Here is a 13682-nt window from a genome sequence, read left to right as displayed (position 1 = left end):
TATGTGGGCTGGGCTAAACCAATTAAGCATGAAGAGGGGAGGATACATATACAGAGGAGGTCAGCACAAGAGGGCATGGAACCAGTCTGGATATTGGGGAACAGAACCAACTCTGCTCGCTCCTCTCTCTCTGCTTTTCTCTCTGTGTTCCTGAGTTCAGGCAATCGATCAAGCCTCACGACGGCAATCATACCGTCAAGGGGGCAAGTGTGACAGCCGGCCGGCCTCTCCTTGGCCTTGCAGCAGGAGGATCTGCACGGGCAGGGCGGGGGCATGAGCATGACGAAATCGAGGTGTGGACGCGGAGATCCGGAGTTTACCATGGCGGGTGAGGTCAACGTGGTCGCCATCTGCAGCGCCCGATTCAGCCTCGGCTGTTGCTGCTGCTGGCGCGTCAAGCCTCGGATGCGGCGGATGGGGAGCACATCTGCGGCGGGCGGCGGCGCCCCAGCTCCAGCCGCTGCCGGGAGGATGGTCGCCGGAGCCAGGACGGGTCGCATCGCCGGCGGCCGGCAAGGGTTCCGCGTGTGGGCGCGATTGAATGCGTGAGGGAAACGTCGTCGACGGGGCGCTGGCGCTGCGGCGGCGAGCGGCGAGCGGCGCGGACATGGGTGGTCTCCGACGCCATTTGCGGCGAGGCTGGGAGAGAAAATGATCTTCGGAAATTAACCCCTAAACCTAATTTTGGCAATAACTAACCTTCCCTCATCGCGTGACCAATAATAAATTTTTAGAGATGGGCAGACTGCGTATATATATTTTCGGAAAGAGCCTGATTTTCGCGCAATGACTATGTTAACATCCTGACACGGCGATTAGGGAGAGGTTGCAGCAAAATTATTACTTTCCATTCTTAGCTCTCCTTAAAATCGTGGTTTCTAGCTGCATGAAATTTCTCCTCATCAAGAGTCACGTAAAGTCATTCCTTAATTCACGAGGCCAATCAAGAGCCGATGCTACACAGCTTGGGAAGGGAGAGATATTCTGGGAATTTGATTCACGGGAATACCAAGGAAGGACGCCGTCCACAGCTTTTAACTCCTCCCGATTTTTCACGACGGTGGAAAACGGAGGAAGCGGTAATTTCGCGAGGACAAACCTATACTTAAGCTCCTACTAATTCCTTTTGCTGCAAATCAATTCATTTGAACCAGACATTAACCGTTATTAACCTAAACTGTTTATTAATACAAACCAAATACACAAATGTAACAGATAAATGATTCGAATTCAAATCCATCAATAAAGGCACAACCAAGATTCTGCATATGGAGACACCACCGATGCGTATCCTCGTTCATAATCATTAACATATATGCATGTCCAAATCGTCCTCCTCCTCCCCCTCCGAAGAAGAAGAAGAGAAAAGACTTGTCGAAGACCATCTCCCTAGCTCTACCCCTTCATCTATAGTTGAAATTCATCGTTGAAGCAGTCGGTCGCAAAGAAATTTAAAAAAACAAGCAGAATAAAAATAGACTCACCTGGTTATTCCGTAGAACACCTCGGCGGCGCAGAGGTGGGAACCACGGCCGACGGAGTTGGGCCGGTGCATAGGGTTGAGAGAGAAGACCGCCGGGCTGCGCGATGATCGGATGCTGATGTAGAGGTCGCGGAAAAGCGGTCTTAGCGGTCGTCGCTCTTCGCCGCGTCTGGATACTAAATCGTCGAAGAAGAAAAAAAACTTGGGGGTATGTTCCAAGGACGAATATCTCCGCGCCGGTCGGTGGATTCGATAACGCGGATTGGATGAGCTCCCCGTCCTGGGTGGCGGTGCGGAGGGCGTACGAGGCGGCTTCGGCGCGATTAGTGGGTCTAGGCTGGCTCCAGCGATACACGAAAACTGATCAGGAGCAATACAGGGAACGATGGATCAATATTTCGCAAAAAAAAAGGGAACGATGGATCAATATGTGTGCGTCGGTGCACACGCGCTACCTATAAACGATTCTACCTCACGCACCCACTTGATAGAGTAGCTTTTTCTTTTCTTTTCTTTCCGTTTCGTTTTTCCTCCTACCGACTTTGGCTGATCCAAACTACAAGGATTTTTTTTCTCCTACCCATTTTGGCTGATCGCTACGTTAAATGATTCTGGCTCAAAGGGAAGTAATCCGTGCTCCCCTCCATATGTTTCACCATGAGAAAAAAGAATAATGTTAGGACATATAAACGATCACAAGTACTCCCTTCTACCCGTCCATGTGGATCTTTTCTTTTCTTTTTTCCCTTCAGTGAAGCAAAGGCGGGTTTGTTTTGCTACGACAAAGGGAAATCAAAATTTTGGCAGCAATTGGGCACGTGTTATCGTGTGGAGTCGGTGGCTGGGAGAAAATTAGCCTACAAAGGATTGTCGGCACTTTCTGACAAAAAATTTCGAATTTTCGATATGACCTACCCTAATTATTTACACAACTGCCAAGTACACTTGCTTGACTTTGCAATTTACACAAATTCTACAGTTCAAAAGATTACCTTAGCAATTCAAAACAAAAAATCACGGCTACCACCCCTATTTTCTGGACTTTGACAGCATGCATCATTAGAAAATATATAAAAAAACACCTCTCAAGCACATTTTTTCACATAGCTTCTGGACTGGAGCATTACGATACAAACCCGACACGAAATATTACAACCAATGAAGCATTTTTTCACACAGAAGAAGCTGCTACGACTGTCGACACAGCCAGACCAAACCACACGGCCTTGGCCTCCTTGTCCTCAATGGGTTTAGATGCATTCAAATTTTGGCAAAGTACCATTCAAATTTTTTTGGCAAAGTTAAGACATGCTTTTATAGACAGAGGGAGTAGTATACTACAACGATTCGAAACATTACTTTAAATAAGATGAAGAACCAGCAGCACAACCCGAGAAGGACGCCTGACTGAATCAGCCAAAGATGAGCCACGGCACATAGTCAGGCCATGTCCTCCTAGCCGGCGACTCACCATCCCCTGCACCAGACGACCAATGCAGAGTTTCAGCAATGCAGCGCTCAGACATACGCTTTCCTATTACGGACAGCCTAACATTACCAACAAGCAATCTACTTAACACCATATTTCAAAAGAGCTTCATGCACATACAACATATTGTAAAACACACAGGCTCTTTTCTTTTTCAAAACCAAAACAAAGCTTCCGAAGATCGACCAGCAATGATGTAGACACAAAACTAACCTGGAGTCTCCAGGCCAGCAATGAGCATGTTACTCTTAACATCACAGTATTCTTCTCCTACTTAACAATAAAACATAAAGATTCTGTACGGCCTAAAATTACCAACAAGCCACCCTGGCTCAGCGTCCCAGAAGCTACCTACCAGCACCAGACAATGCACAAGGCTCGGCCGCTAGCACGTCCTCTGTCCACCACCTGCATTGATTTCATAAAGCCCAAATAATCAGGTCAGGAAACAGAGACAGACCGACCACATCAACACTAGTTTCACACATCATGCTACAAAGGCACAAAGAATGGATTCAGGTCTAACCATGAACATAATTACGCTTGGAAAGCACCTACCCGGTACTCCGGGAGTAGCAACTTTAATACGAAGAATCACCCGTGTGCGTTGGCACGACGATGAAGCCGGTGACGCTCAGCTTTCTTTCTTCCCTCAGTTTTCACAGTTGCCATACCTCCAGCGGTGCTCCACCATCTTGTGTGCATGAGGCTCCACCTGCAAGATCACCAAAATCACAATCACATAAAGAACTGACATACCTAGTAAAGCGATAATCCACCTTAAGCACAACATTGATCTCACCATCACACTCAATGCTTGACGCGGCATGCAGATCACGAGCAGCTTCCTCCCACACGCGGAGCAAAGCATTAGCCATTCCACGGGTTTTGCAGCCTTCTGCAGAGTCAGGGTTGATCTTTAGATGCAAGGACTAGTTAATCACAGGGAGCAACTCTATAGGCTAATGAAAACCTGCTTAAGAACACCTGAAACTAAAGGGGATAGCTACCTGAGTTGGGCCATACCGATGACATTAGCAGTGTCCCCAATCCAAAGTGAGCAAAAAACTTCATCCTTGATTGTCTGCTCAGAGCCGACACCAATACCCTTGTATGGCTTAGAGAGCCAGCCAGACTTGATTATCTCATCCTCGTTCTGAATAAGCAGCTTAACACGCTCAATGGGAGCTGCAGCAGTCTTTCAAACTGCAGCTGACAACCCTCCCATGAGAAAACCAATCGCAAACTTCCACTACATGCTTGTGAGGACTGAGTGATGCAAATTTGGCAAGTACCTTCACTTTAGTGTTTTCTGTGGCCAATACTACTGCACATGTTCTGAAATCCTCCAAGTCATCATCCTGGTGCTCAACATTTAAAGAAAATGTAATGATATTAGTAGGCAGTAGCAACATAAATTCCACAAGTAACACTTAAACTCCTTTAACAAAAGTGTTAACAGAGACGGAGAGACCGCGGAATCAAACAATTTTTGTGGGTTTCCATCAAAGTATCAATCCAGGCTTGCCCATTAGCATCACATCTATGTTTCATATCACTAGTTGTTCATATTCTTGCTAGCATTCATCGATTAGCTCCGTTAATAGTTCATATCAGTAGAACTAGTGAAAATATTCATCACCATTGATATACACGCAAAGTTTTGCACATGAAAAGAACTCCACTCGCTGAAAATGAAAAGGCGAGGATGAGAGGTCTCACCTACATATGATCTGCATGGTGTGTTTGATGAAGCCAGTATGGTTGTAGCCGAAGAAGAACAACAGTGAGCACTTGAGGAGGACACCGTTGTATACAGCACCCATAACACCAAACAAATACACGGTTACTGAGTTCGGGTTCAGCCTTGGCCAACATCTTCTTCAAGTTTCCCTGACGAAAAAAGAAAAAGGCACGATTAGAGTAAATTCCACACAACAATTCAATCTTGTTGAGTAAAAGGGGAAGTTTATTGGAACAAGACATATCAAGCAGAATATATCATTAGTAAAAATAAACAGCCCCATTAATCAGCTTCCGCAAAGCACTTAATAAGAATTACCTTGAAGAAATAGTTTGCTGTAATGCATAGACAAGGGGGCGATCTTCAGAAAACGATATTCACTGTTCACTGTATATATCAGAAATTACACACTAGCATTTTTTGCAGCAAGGTTGGCTCCTCGAGTTAATGAACCTCAAAGCTTGTTCTGATCTAATATGTGGATTAACTAGTCCTACTGGACATACTGAAAAGATATTATTGACTACTCCTTTGAGTTAATTAAACAGGCAAGATTTAACGTTCCAGTTTGACAAAGTACTCACACTTAGCAACAGTGTACTGCTGCAATTTGAGTCAAAGCACACAGGAACCATTAAATTCAGAAATCAGATCATTTGAACTATTGATGCTTACTTGCTTTGCTTCTTCCAGTTAATTAACCTCAAAGCTTGAAATGATCTAATCTATGAGTAAACTAGTACTGACAACAAACAAAAATGCTTGCAGATGTATCATCATTTCAAGTTCAGGAAAACCACACCGCCATGCTTACCCGTATATCACAGCCACTCGAGCACTCAAATTTGAGGCCCTACTGGGTCAGTATGTAAAACACGCACTGATATTGAGTTTCTAGCACACACGGACAGCAATTCCCAAATCAGAGTTTCTAGCTCCAGTCAAATCGAGATGAGCAAAATTATTTACTGGTTCCTTCGTTTCAGGGATTAGAGAGAGGGAGAAGAGGAGGGGCGCCTCACCGGTCACTCGGGGGCGGACTTATTCCCGGCGAGGTCGTCGGAGGAGACCGCCAGGACGCAGCACGTCGGAGTACTGCCGCGGAAGGAGGACGCCGAGAAGGAGGGATCCCCGTGGCGCGAGCTGCGCGTGGAGGACGACGGCAGCCAAAGCCATCCATGGCCCTCGCCGGCGCGTCCTGGTGGCCGGCTCGCCGGCCTACAGCGGCAGCCGCCCTCGGCCACGCACGTGACGCAGGCAGGCGAGATCGACCGGCGCCGCCGTGGTTAGTTGGCGACCGGCGCCGCCTCTGTCGCTGGAGATGCGAATTAGGAAATGGGGGGAGGCGAGAGGGGGAAATTTCGTTAATTTGGGTGATTCAACTTGCCTTGCAATTCTGCAACAGAGGGCGCAGCACGCGTGGCATCGGCATAACTTCGTTGGTAGAGGTGGGCGGCGGCCGCTCGGCAGGCGAGCCATTGCCATTAACGTGGCGCAGACTGCCGAAGCGACGCCCCATCGTCAGTACTGGCGCGGCTGAGAAGACGCATCGAACCAAGGTCGCTGCCAGGCGGGACCGACGAAACGTCCGCCCAAACGCAAACGGTCACTTGACGCGTCCGCGCAGCGTCCACGAAGACGCATCCAAGGCGCATATTTGGGCCAAGTTTGCGTCTCCGCGGACAGGTTGGTCACTATGCGTCGGACCGCTAGGTCCAGACGCATTTTTCGACCGCGCGGACGCAAACGGTTGTTCAGCGTCCATTTGCGTCGCCTCGTTGGAGATGCTCTTAGGGTACACGGGACATGGCCCTCTTTACTTTTGCATATGACTTGGACCCATTTCCAGTCAGCTAGCTAGCACTTGGTTGCGTTTCAAAAAAAAAAAAAAAAAAAAGCTAGCACTTGGTTGCGGTGCTCTGTGGTGCTCTGTATCTTTTTAGCTCTTTATTTATTGTTTTGAGAAACAAGCTACTAGCTCGTGATCGTCGCGCCCTACATGTTGTTCAGGCCTCCGCGTCCAAACTGAGCTAGTTTCATTTTTAACATGGAAAAAGGTCGAGCTAGCAGCAAAGATAAGTTCATACCTGATTTTGTAGATGTGGTCGTGCATGCATATGCAAGTCCCATTCCGTCGGCAAGTCGCGAACTAGATAGAGGTGTTCCTATATATGCACCTGTGTATAAATAAATAGGCTAATTTTGGATGTGTCTCCCATGACGGCGCGCACACTTAATCGGCAATCTCCGGTGTGTTGGGAATGGTTGTTTGTCACCGTGGTGCATACCGTCAAGGTGGGAGACGACATCGGCCGGTTTATGTCCTCACCGGCTTGCCGTTCCTATGCTCAGGTTAGCAACCCGAGTAATACTAGAGGGTGCAAAGTTTCGAAAATATTTCAACCTAACTATAGTGAATCCTAAAAAATGAGTATCTCCATATTTCCCGACCTTTTTCTTGGATAAGAATCAAACATGATTTCAATTTGGTCAAAATCATTGAAATTACATTACAAACAGGAATTGATGGAATAGTTCCCAAATAATTTTTGATTTTTTTATTTCGAAGAGTTAGTACCTTTCTCTAAAACTGAAATTTAAAACATGGTATAACCACTTCTATACATATACTCCACATTTGAAGCAAGTATATCTAATTATGCATGCAGCCAATTAATCAAGGATACCATTTGAAATACTCCCCCGAATTGGAAGGTTAGAAGGTCACATCCCGTGAACCAGGAAAAAAATTAATTATCACCAGAAAATTTGGTTAGAATCGGTAGAATTTAATTCGTGCCTAAAATGTAGGAGAATTTACCAAGTGAGCAAAAAAAATCGGGGAATTAACTTTGGAGCGGAATTATAGGAGATCCAGGTTGGCGGTTATTCTCCTACCCAATCAACTAGCATGTTTGTAGGAAAGTAATAACGGAGATTAATTAGGGGCGCAGATATTTGGGGAATTAAACGTCTCTCCTACTTCCTCCTTTCCGATTTAATTATCTCCTTGTAAACTAGATTTAATTGCCTCTAATCGGCACCATGGTTTGCTCATTGTCTTCTCTCCCTCACGTTAACTAAATAGGACGCAATGAAATACCTTATATATAAACCCCCAAAAAGGGAAAATGCTCGGGAGAGATGATCAATTCGGGAGTAGTGAAATCCCTTTCACGTGCCAAAATGAAGGGTTATATTGCAGAAGGATAACTCAAGAAGGCAAACTCTTGGCAGTTTAAAAAAGACATAGTCATAGTATACTCCACTTAGTGGCAATTTAAGAATACTATGCACTTGCTCCTCACTGGAGTGGGTACTCCATCATGAATCTAGCAAATGAATATATTTTAGACCTACTTAAAAATAGAGATGTATTTGCTTGCACTTGTATTATGCAAATAATCTATGATACACCCTCCATCCTAAAAATGACGTCTGAACTTTGTCTAGATACGCATCTATTTGGACATGTTTCACTGTGTAGATTTTAGATATGTGGCGCTGATAGTGCAGCTCGGCAACCGGTGTCGAAATGCATGGCTCGTCCGAGGAGGGTGGGCTTGGAGGTTGGTGTTCAATGGATGGTAGTGTGAGGGCGGAAGATGGTTTATTTGATGGGAGGCCCCTTCCCGCACCTTGAAGGAGCATACACGCATCCTTCGAGGCTAGTAGTTCTCGTCTGTGGTCTCCTCGTAGTCATTGCGTGTGTGACTATCAACTGACACCGCCACAAGGTACTCCCAATATATCCACATCATTAGGCAACCTCGAGGCGACATCTCTAGTGTGAACGTGCTCGCTTCATCGCCGTCCCCACCCCCTCACGCCCTCCGCATTACCAAAGTAGGCGATGGAGTAGAAAATTTTGATATCCCGTTCTGATTATCATTTTGTATATTATTTAGTTGAAATTTATTCTTCTAGAAAAAAATTAATTAAATTTCCCTGGTTTTAGTTGGCCGGTCTAGGTAGAAACTAGCTTAGTTAGTGAGCCCTAGATGATTCTATCTATATCACTTACTAAGCTAGCCAGCTTCAAATTTGATGTCTAAGTTAGGCTTGCAGCTAATGAATACAAACGAGCTAGTCGGCCTCCTGCCCAACCTGGTCGCGTTCTGCACATTGTAACTCCCAGCAGCATGCATGTATTATCTCATCTTCCTTAGCTAACATGTGTGATTTAACTAACAAGAAAGTCCATCCACTTGAATATAGCTAGGTACTAGCACTTTTATTTTATGCGGAACGGGCCTTGGCCAGGTTGTTGATGCTTCTCCGATGGAACTTGTCCTGCCTGAGGGCTCTGGTGGTACAGGTGACAATGAAGCTTTGATTTGAGGAGGCAATGAGATTAGAGATGATAAAGAAGAAACCTGTCGAACTAGAGATGAAAGGGGTGGAATGAAGAGTGCATCCGGATATGCTGGGTGGCGTCGATGGTGACATGGTGAAAGGAAATTGGTGTCATGGGCAGTGAGCCAGGGACTAGCCATCCATCGCTATAGGAGGAGCCTAGTTCTGAACGATACTCCCCCCCCGGGCCTAACCCTCTCCACCCTCGTGCGGTGGTGCACTGAGCTGCACCGGGGTGCCCAACACCTTTAGTGGTATCAGAGGTTAAGCCTAAATAAGAAAAAAAATTTGCTAAATAATGTGAGTTTAATTGATGGGGTGACCTACGGACTTCTATGCCTTTTAGGTCAAACGGGTTAGGTTATGGCCAACGGGCATGCATAGTTTGCCGGAACGAGGCCATATCGCGCACATGCGTGTGCCCTGGGATGGGAATCAACGCTATGTGTGGTGTTTTTCCATCGTGGCCACGGAAAACCCGTTTTCCATTTTCCGATTGCTGAAACTGTTTTTTTGTGTGAAGCAGGTACATGGGGCGCGAACTAGGGTTGTGGTAAACCTGTGCACGATGATAGAAGTACACATACACAATGCGCTCCACACACCCGCCCCACGCGCTAGCTCTCTGGGAAGCCGTAGGATCTTCTGACATGTCTGTCTTGTCATCCACTCCCACTATGTTTCTTTTCCCAGAAAGAACTATGTGGCGCTTTGGCTCCTCCGTTGATGTATTATTTTGTTGATTTCTTTTTCTCGATTTGCTAGACATGTCCTTCACGTAGAAAACTTGAGCCACCTCGTTGGCTAGGACAAATGGCTCGTCCATGTACGCAAGATTGTTGGGATCCACTGTTGTCATACCGTACTTATCGTCTATATGTACACCGCTGAGCTTTACCCATTTGCACCGAAACAAAGGGACCTTAAAAGTGGGTCCATAGTCAAGTTCCCATATCTCCTCTATGTATCCATAATATGTGGTGGTTTGCCCATTCTCGTCTTTTGCATCGAAGCGGACACCACTGTTTTGGTTGGTGCTCTTTTTATCTTGGTCGATCGTGTAAAATGTATTCCCATTTATCTCGTACCCTTGGAATGTACATATGTTTGAAGATGGTAACCTGGCCAACAAGTACAGCTGCTCTACAACAGTGGTGTCCGCTTCGATGGAGAAGATGAGATGTCTTTGCAACCAACTGCCGAAGGTATTCATGTGTTGACGTGTAATCAAGGACTCGGGCTGGCCTGGGTTTATTTCTCGTAAAACATTCTTGTGTTTCTCGATGTACGGAGCCACCAAGCTGGAATTGTATAGAACTGTGTAGTGTGCTTGATTGAAAGAAATCTTGTCCCTGCACACCGTTGCTTTCCTTCCTAGTGTGCCTTTTCCAGTCAGCCTCCCCTCATACCGAGATTCAGGAACACCAATCGGCTTAAGGTCAGGAAGAAAGTCAACACAAAACTCAATGACCTCCTCAGTTCCGTAGCCCTTTGAGATACTTCCTTCCGGCCTAGCTCGGTTATGAACATATTTCTTTAATACTCCCATGAACCTCTCGAAGGGGAACATATTGTGTAGAAATACAGACCGAGAATTCTAATCTCTTCAACTAGGTGAACGAGGAGGTGCGTCATAATATTGAAGAAGGATGGTGGGAACAACAACTCGAAGCCGACAAGACATTCGACCACATCTTCCTGTAATCCCGACAAAGTTTACGGATCCATTACCTTCGAGAAATTGCGTTGAGGAATGCACATATCTTCACAATGGCTAGTCGAACATTTTCTGGTAGAAGTCCCCTCAATGCAACCGGAAGCAATTGTGTCATAAGCACGTGGCGCTCATGGGACTTTAGGTTCTGGAATTTTTCTCCTTCATATTTACTATTCCCTTTATATTCGACGAGAAACCGTACGGAACCTTGATACTGAATAGGGCTTCAAAAAAGATCTCCTTCTCTTGTTTGGTAAGAGCGTAGCTGCCAGGCCCTTCAAACTTCCCTGGATGATTGCCGTTTCGTCCTTTATGTTGTTTCTGATCCTCCCGTGCTTCTGGTGTATCTTTTGTCTTCCCATACACGCCAGAAAACCTAGAATATTCACACAAAGATTCTTGGTCAGGTGCATCACGTCGATTGCAGAGCGGACTTCCAAGACTTTCCAATATTCTAGCTCCCAAAAAATAGATTTCTTCTTCCACATGGGCGCGTGTCCGTCAACGTCTTTCGGAACAGGTCGACTGCCTGGACCCTTTCCAAAGATAACATTTAAATCCTTGACCATGTCAAATATATCACCACCACTACGGGGGACAGGTTTCGGACGGTTGTCTGCCTCGCCATCGAAATGCTTGCCTTTTTTCCTTAAGGGATGCTTGCGCGGAAGGAAACGGCGATTGTACGGGTAAACAACTTTTTTGCTTTTTCCCAAATATTTACCTTCAGTCTCATCTAAACAGTGTGTGCATGCGTTGTATCCTTTGTTCGTCTGTCTCGAAATGTTACTAAGAGCAGGCCAATCATTGATGGTTACGAATTGCAACGCTCGTAGGTCAAATTCTTGCTCGGTGTGCTCATCCCACACACGTACACCTGGTTTGGCCCACAACTCCAAAAGTTCATCAACTAATGGCCTTAGGTACACATCAATGTCGTTGCCGGGTTGCTTTGGGCCTTGGATAAGCACTGGCATCATAATGAACTTCCGCTTCATGCACAACCAAGGAGGAAGGTTGTAGATACATAAAGTCACGGGCCAGTCTTTGACTGCAGCTCTGCTCCCCAAAAGGATTCATGCCATCTCGTACTTAGACCAAAGTATAAGTTCCTTGCCTCACACGCAAAATCCGGGAACTCTCTCCCGATGTTCCTCCACCGCCGACCATCGGCGGGGTGCCTCAACATCGCGTCTTTCTTACGTTCTTCCATGTGCCATCGCAACAACTTGGCATGCTCTTTGTTTCTGAACAAACGTTTCAACCGTGGTATTATTGGAGCATACCACATCACCTTCGCAGGAACCCTCTTCCTGGGTGGCTCGCCCTCAACATCACCAGGGTCATCTTTTACGATCTTATACCGCAATGCACCACATATCGGACATTTATTCAAATTCTCGTACTTCTCACCGCGGTAGAGGATACGGTCATTAATGCATGCATGTATCTTCTCGCACATCTAATCCTAGAGGGCAGTACAAGCTTCTTTGCTTCATATGTCTTGACGGGCAATTCATTATTTCTTGGAAACAGCTTCTTTAATATTATCATCAATTTCTCAAATCCCGAGTCAGTCACACCGACCTCTGCCTTCCATTTCAGCAATTCCAATATGCTACCCAGCTTTCTCTGCCCATCTTCACAACCTGGGTACAACAATTTGTGGTGGTCCTCTAACATCTTGTCGAACTGCAACCTCTCCTTATCCGTGCCACACTCTCTTCTTGCATCGAAATGGCCCGACGAAGATCATCATCAACAGGATCATCTGATGCCTGTTCTTCACCTCCTTCTTCTTCATTGTCGTCCATTGCGGTATCATCGCATTCAGAGAACATAGATCGGTATTGGTCATCATTATCTTCTTCTTCATCGCCGTCTTCCATCATAACCCCTTCTTCTCCGTGCTTGGTCCAAACATTATAGCTGGACATGAATCCAAACCGAAGCTGTGGCTCTTAATGTCTCTTGAGCAAGAGTAATCCTTCTCGTTCTTACATTTTAGACATGGACAGCACATAAAACCTTGCTCCGACTTGTTGGCCTCGGCCACAAGCAGAAAGAATTCACGCCCTCTCTGAAAGCGGGAGCACATCGGTTACCGTACATCCATGGATGACTCATCTGCATCATAAGTACAATTATATATGTATCGGATGCAATCACCTTGCTAAAATTAGTATTGTACGGACTATGCATATATATAGTCGAGAAAATAGTTGCTAACCTTTTAGGATCAAAAAGAGGAGAAATCTTATCAAATAAAATCAAGTGGCATCCCTCTCACAAGCATTCCATCAAACACCTCTTGTGCACATGTAGAAAAAATGAGCTAGCATACACCTCCACCTTAACCACCAAGGAAAAAATGAGGTGGGGGGGGGGGCTGGCTGCGTGTCTATATATAGGCATGGCCTTTTGTCGCGGGCCGTATTACGACCCGCGACAAAAGGTGCCGACCCCTTTGTCGCGGGTCGTAATACGGCCCGCGACAAAAGGCCGCGACAAAAGCCTCTGCCGGCTTCGGAGCGACGTGGCCACCCCATTTGTCGCGGGTGCAGGCGCGCCCGCGACAAATGGCTCCCACGGAAGCCCTATTTTCCACTAGTGGGAGCACCGGGACGTCCGGTGCATCACATTCTAAGCACAACTAATTAAAAAAACAATAAAAATGTGAGACCTTCGGGAGGTATCATTTTATGTGACCAAGTTGCGAGGAAAAACAATTCAAACTTGGAATAAGACAGTTATTCCCGAAAAACATAAACGAAATGAGTTACACATACGGAGTTCTATGGCTTTTAGGTCAAATGGGTTAGCTTATGGCCAACAGGCATGCATAGTTTGTCGGAACGAGGCCATGTCGTGCACATGTGTGTGTCTTGGGATG

At 46.1% G+C, this 13682-nt stretch overlaps 1 long non-coding RNA gene across 10 annotated transcripts; it reads right to left on the bottom strand.

Moving 5' to 3' along the window:
- Positions 1–2452: 2452 nt before the first annotated feature.
- On the bottom strand, positions 2453–6061 carry LOC127325562 (uncharacterized). Of its 10 annotated transcripts, none has more exons than XR_011754510.1 (7): positions 5739–6059; positions 4699–4865; positions 4268–4333; positions 3983–4178; positions 3775–3870; positions 3531–3687; positions 2454–3380 (listed from the first exon to the last, which is right to left on the bottom strand). It is a non-coding gene; the product is annotated as an uncharacterized lncRNA (long non-coding RNA). The 10 variants fall into 10 exon arrangements; XR_011754506.1 differs by having other exon boundaries at positions 2456–2960; positions 3288–3380; positions 3499–3687; ... (1 more) ...; positions 4695–4865; positions 5739–6061; XR_011754509.1 differs by having other exon boundaries at positions 2456–2960; positions 3328–3380; positions 3499–3687; ... (1 more) ...; positions 4695–4865; positions 5739–6060.
- Between the last annotated feature and the right edge of the window lie 7621 nt (positions 6062–13682).

This window comes from Lolium perenne, chromosome 3 (assembly GCF_019359855.2).
Source record: "Lolium perenne isolate Kyuss_39 chromosome 3, Kyuss_2.0, whole genome shotgun sequence".
Lineage (NCBI taxonomy): Eukaryota > Viridiplantae > Streptophyta > Magnoliopsida > Poales > Poaceae > Lolium > Lolium perenne.
The sequence above is the reverse complement of the archived record's forward strand: the minus strand, read 5'-3'. Positions and strand labels throughout refer to the sequence as shown.